Source organism: Microtus pennsylvanicus, chromosome 10 (assembly GCF_037038515.1).
Source record: "Microtus pennsylvanicus isolate mMicPen1 chromosome 10, mMicPen1.hap1, whole genome shotgun sequence".
Classification (NCBI taxonomy): Eukaryota; Metazoa; Chordata; class Mammalia; order Rodentia; family Cricetidae; genus Microtus; species Microtus pennsylvanicus.
In genome coordinates, this window is record NC_134588.1 from 361,839 (window position 1) to 367,838 (window position 6,000).

Below are 6,000 nucleotides of genomic sequence, written 5' to 3' on the forward strand. Positions count from 1 at the left end.
ATCCTAGGTGTGTAAAGAATTGTAGCAAGAAAAGCCTATGCACGAGATTCTATATTGAACTGATGGCTCCACGCAGAGGCAGTGGCTGAGGGAGGGCTTGAGCCAAGCTGCACTGGTGCCAGGCAGCTGAGCTGGGGGTGGGGTGGGGTGGTTCTAAAACCAAACATTGGGTTCCAGGTAAAGAAGTAAGTCACAAAACAATTCCACACCAGTTTGGAATTATGATTAATAAAAGGGTTATTTGTTTAAAGAAGAAATTGTATAGATCACCATCCTATACAACAGCTCTCTTGCACAACAAAGAAATGAGTCTGGTAGCCAGAATCAGAGTACAAAGCAAGAGAGGGAGCTCAGGCTACTGCTGCTTTTTCAAGCCAAAGATACCACTCCCAAGTGGGCTGGTATCTTAAACGTTATTGGCTGAAGGAATGGAAGGAGCTCCCGCAGCCCAGATAAAGTGATCCACAGCTAAAGACTGGACTGAACTACTGGAATTCAGTTTAAGAGAGGGGGGAGGGAACATATAAATGGAGGGTCAAGATCATGGTTGGGAAAACCACAGAGACAGCTGACTTGAGCTTGTGTGAGTTTGTGGACTCTGGAATGAAAGCTTCTAAACCTGCATGGGACCAAACTAGGCTCTCTGAATGGGGGTGACAGCTATATGGCTTGATAACCTTGGGGACCCTGGAACTTGAATGAGGACTTATCCCAGGTGAATGAACTGGCTATTTGGAACCCATTTGCTATGGTGGGTTACCTTGTTCAACCTTAATACAGGGGAGAGGGTTTGATCCTTAATCAACTTGGAAGGTCAGACTTCATTGAATCCCCAAAGGAGGCCTTATCCCTTCTGAGGAATGGATGCAGTATGGGATGGCTGTGTATTGTACGGGAAGCCCAGGTCAGATGTGATGAAGCTCCTTCCCAAGATGGATGTACACTAGAATCCTTTCCAGTAAGTCACCACTTCATGGTGCTACACAGATTATTAGAAATGATTTAGTCAAGATGTAAAAGTAAGCCAAGAAGAGGCCGAAACTAATGGGCCAGGCAGTGTTTAAAAGAATACTATTTGTGTGTTGTTATTTCAGGTGTAAAGCTAGCTGTGCGGGAGCCGGGCAGGATGAAAAGCAGGCCTGCCTGCAGCTCCTGCCTGCAGCTTTTTCTACAGTGTATAGGGGCAATAAAAGAAGGTAGGGTGGGGAACAGGGAAGGATATGCAAATAAAGGTAAAATTATACATATATATATATATAAAGATATAATTATTGCATATTACATGAATATACACATATAAAGATATAAAGCATAATATATATGCTGTGATTGTTTGAACTGTTACCTACTAGAGACCTTGAGGGAGAACAATGACTCAATGACTTTTGGTAATGAACATTTGCAGGTAAAAAATGAATGGACTAATGAGTTAACTATGTTTCAAAGGGCCACACTACAGCTTCCATGGCACAATTCTTCCTTTTTTTGTTTAGCTTGTTTGTTTTCATTTTGTTATGTTTCTTTATTTTGTTTGATTTTTAGCTTTTCTATTTGGCTTTTATTTGGGGTAGGAGGAGATGTTGCAAGGATTGGGGTGATTTTGAGGGGATTGACAAGTGAGTCCAATAAGAATGCATGATATTCAATCAACAAAGTTAAAAAAAAAACTTTTAAAATAAAAGTTACAAAAATGCCTGTGATTACATGTCACTGATTTTGTAATGATAAAATATGCACTGCCAATAAATTCTGGTGTGGATAATGAAGGTGACTTAAATGTTAAACATTGTATTGGTAACCTAGTAATTATAATTTAAAAATACCCAAGTTATATAAAATTAAATAAAATCTATATATATGTAGTGACAAGGATTTTTTTATTGAAGAAGAAGAGGAAGCAACTTTATTGTACATCAATGTCAAATAAATTAAGTACATTTTAGATTGTGAAGTACTGCTTCAGCAGTAAGACAGAAGATATTGTGGGTGCACATAATAACATTTGTGGGTGGCCAGAGATTATCCTTCATACAAGAAGCAATCTCAAAGGTTTAAACAGTATATAATTCTATGTATAAAACATTCATTAAGTAATACAGTTGCAGACACTGACATCAGATGATGACAAAAAGTCAGGGAGATGAGAAGTGAAGATAAGTATTGAAGGGTTAACAGTTATAATCGAGTTGTTCATGTCTTGCCTGTGCCAATGGTTATATGAATGCACATATCTGTCAAAAGTTACATAGAAGTAAACAAATGTTTTCACAGATGTATGCATGTAAAGCAGGTAAACTCAATGTGTTCAATAGATTATTTTACTGTCCATTTTTTGGTTGTGATATAAAACTATATCACACAAAATATAATTTTGTGAGGCAGTGAAAACAGTACATGAAAATTTCATACTACCATTTTTAATAAAACAAGTGGTTTAAAAACTATAATGATTGGTTTTGTTACCTTAATAAGTAAACATTTTAAATTTGAAAAAAAATCTTCACTCTCAGAAGTGTATTGGAAGCTTGCCTTACAGATACACATTTATTTACATTATAAAATTTCAAAGTCTATGTAGAGTCACCTGATAAACTTTATCAAAATGCCAGCATGTATTTAGTGTAAATACAGTGATACTCATACTCCCTATTGCTGCAACCTTTAATATAGTTCTATAAGTAGCAGTGACCTTCAACTATAAAAGTATTATTATTGCTGCTTGATAACTGCAATTTTGATGCTGCTCTGAATTATAATGTAAAGATTTGTGATTTGATGTTCTAAGGTGACCACTCCGAAAAGATCATTCAACTCTCAAAAGCGTCCCCACACTGGTGGGGCAGCACCATTTCATCTATATATCATATCTAGAGAAGAGTGAGTTAGAGAATTATATGTAACAATAAAAGATTAGAAATATGTAGAAATCTGCTTTTATGGTCCATGGAATAAATTGTGATAAGAGCTGCTATACACAAAAAAAAACTTCATCTGCAGTGGTAGAATTATTGAATATTCCCCCAAAGTAGTAGGTTATAAAATATTCCTCAGTGGCTCAGTATTTTGAAGTGTGAATGATCCCAAACTGGTATAGCTACTAAAAGAGATGTAAAATTTACTATCTAGTCATATTGGGAGTATATAATTCCATGCCCTTGAAGGATGTATTAACACCTAGTCTTATCTCACTCTTTTTGTTTCTAAGATGTCATGAGGTGAACAGTTTTGCTCCACAAACTTAGCACATTGGATAATGGTGCTTAGATACTATAAACTGAATACTATAAATCATGGCCAAGACAAATTATCCCTCCTTATAAATTGTTAATCACAGGTATTCTGTCAAAACAATGGAAAACTAATTCATTACCCTTTAGTAAACACAGTACAGATGTGGATTGAGCAAACGGAAAAAAGAGCTTCAAGGATCATGGCTATGTTTTTACCTGCATGATATGCTCTATGACTTAATACATGTTTTATACTCATGGTTTTGCAGAATGGAAGCTTTGAGGGTGTGGTGCCTCAGTGATAAAGTTATGGTTGCTTCCTAGTTTGAAGAAAAATGCACAAGTTCTTTTTTTTTTTTTGGCAAGTTATATCTTCTCAAATGAAAAGCATTTGTTAGTTGTATAACCTAGTTTAGATTAAATGGTTCAACTGTTTGATGAATTATCACCTCTTCTATTTCAGATATCTCTGTTATTCAAATCTAATCTTTATCAATTTTGATGGTACCCATAGTTTTTTGTCTCCTTGTGGAAACAAACAAACAATCAAGCAACAACACATTCCCTAAAGAAACACATCCTGGCTTCCATTCTGAGGTCAATATATCTTAAAATATAGGCTGCTTTAATCACAAAGTTTTTCCTTTTATCTGATATATCACCACAGCTATCATTTTTTTTCTTATTAGCATTTAGAAAACTGAATACTAGTAAAGCATTCTTCAATCAATTTGTAGGAATCTTTATTACCCCTTTCTGCTTATTTAGTATATACTTTAGAGTTCAATTTGATCTTTCTTTGACTGTCTTGTAGGATTTTGTGGCATACCTGTAATATGCTCTATCTTTTAATAAATTCAAAACTGATCCATTTAACTAGAGATATTTTTTGAAGCATTGTCAGTCTTAATTTGTACAGGTATATCCATGATGGCCATAAATTTTAGCATATGTGTGGTCAGCCTTTTATAGCCCCAATACAGTTGCCCATAGAAATCTAGAATAGGTGTATGGGGTAGGATACATATTTTAATTTTCCAAATTCTACAAAATGGAACACATCCATCTGCTAGATTTTATTCATTTGAGTATCCTTTGGGTTACTTACTGCAGGTTGAATAAAAAACAAATAGGATACTTCTTTATAATTTCATCGACTTGTTGCCAAGTGATGGAAAAAATCATTTTTATTGACAAGATGTTTATCAAGAAATTCTGAAACTTACAGCACATTTTCAATCAATAATTTATTAATTCCTTGACTATCTTGTACTAGAGGGTAACCCAGATCCATATGGGATCTGATTCCTACTCCTCCTGATTATTTCTTGTAACTGAATAATTAATAGAGTCAATTCTCCATCTTCTCATATAAATTCAGCATATTGTGAATTGGTAACTATGTTAAGATGTTCTATTAAATCTATTAATAACATGAGATTAGCATGTGATTCTGACTTTTAGATTGGACCATAATAACTTTGAACCACCTTACATAATTTTCTGATATATAATCTACTCTTCCCAATTTATTTGTTAGTATAGAAGGCAGGGGTTCCAGATATTGGTATTTCTTTACAATACAAGGAAGGATAAATTTAGTTCTCTTTGTAAAATAATTTTTTTTTGCTTTTGGGTTATTTGTTAATCTTTCTGTTGCGGGTGGTCCTTCCACACCTCCAGCCTATAGCCGCTGAGATACCAGCCCATTGGGGCGTGGTCTCTCTCCCTTTAAAAAAGAGGCCACTTCCCTCTCCTCTCTCTTTTCACTTCCTGCTCCTCTGGTGACTAGACTCCCTTCCTGGTTGCGCAGAGGGATGTTGTCTGGGATGGTGATCTGTAAGTTTTTTCCCCTTTAAATAAATACCACCTTATTAATCATAATTCCAAACTGATGTGGCATTGTTTGTGACTTACGCCTTCACCTGGCACCCAACATTAGGACCTCTCCTTCCCCCGCTCGGCTGCCGGCCGCGAGTTCGGCTTGGCGCGAGCCCTCCCTTCCTCAGCCGCAGACTGTGCCTTGCGGCGGCCTTGTGACCTGTGTCTTGTGCGTGGAGCCAGCAGTTTAATATAAATTATCACACACTGGCTTTTCTTGCTTCAGTTATTTATATTTTTCTTTTAGACACCTCAGATTGACTTCAAGTCCCCAAGTACCCTATCGTCTGCCTCCCCACGTGAATTTAAACTCCACAAGCCCATGTAGTCTCTGTCCACATGGTTTGCACTTTTCTGAGTCGTTTTTAAATCTCCCTTGTAAGCACAGCTCTTAAGTGGCGCCAACCAGAGTATGTGGTTGCCGGTTGCCGAAAGCTGCAACCCCTCGGGGTGACTCTGTCACATGGAGGCATAAGCGGCTTCCAGGTTACTCCTCTCTACCCCTGGATTTTGGAATTATGGTTCCGTGTACGGAATTGATTTAATTACATTTACTTTCTTTTTTTTTTTTTGCCTTTCTTTCTTTCTTTTTTTTTATTTATTTTTATTTTTTTATTAATTTATTTATTTATTAAAGATTTCTGTCTCTTCCCCGCCACCACCTCCCATTTCCCTCCCCCTCCCCCAATTAAGTCTCCCCCCAGCCCAAAAAGCAATCAGGGTTCCCTGTCCTGTGGGAAGTCCAAGGAACCCCCACCTCCATCCAGGTCTAGTAAGTTGAGCATCCAAACTGCCTAGGCTCCCACAAAGCCAGTGCGTGCACTAGGATCAGAAACCCACTGCCATTGTTCTTGAGTTCTCAGTAGTCCTCATTCTCCGCTATGTTCAG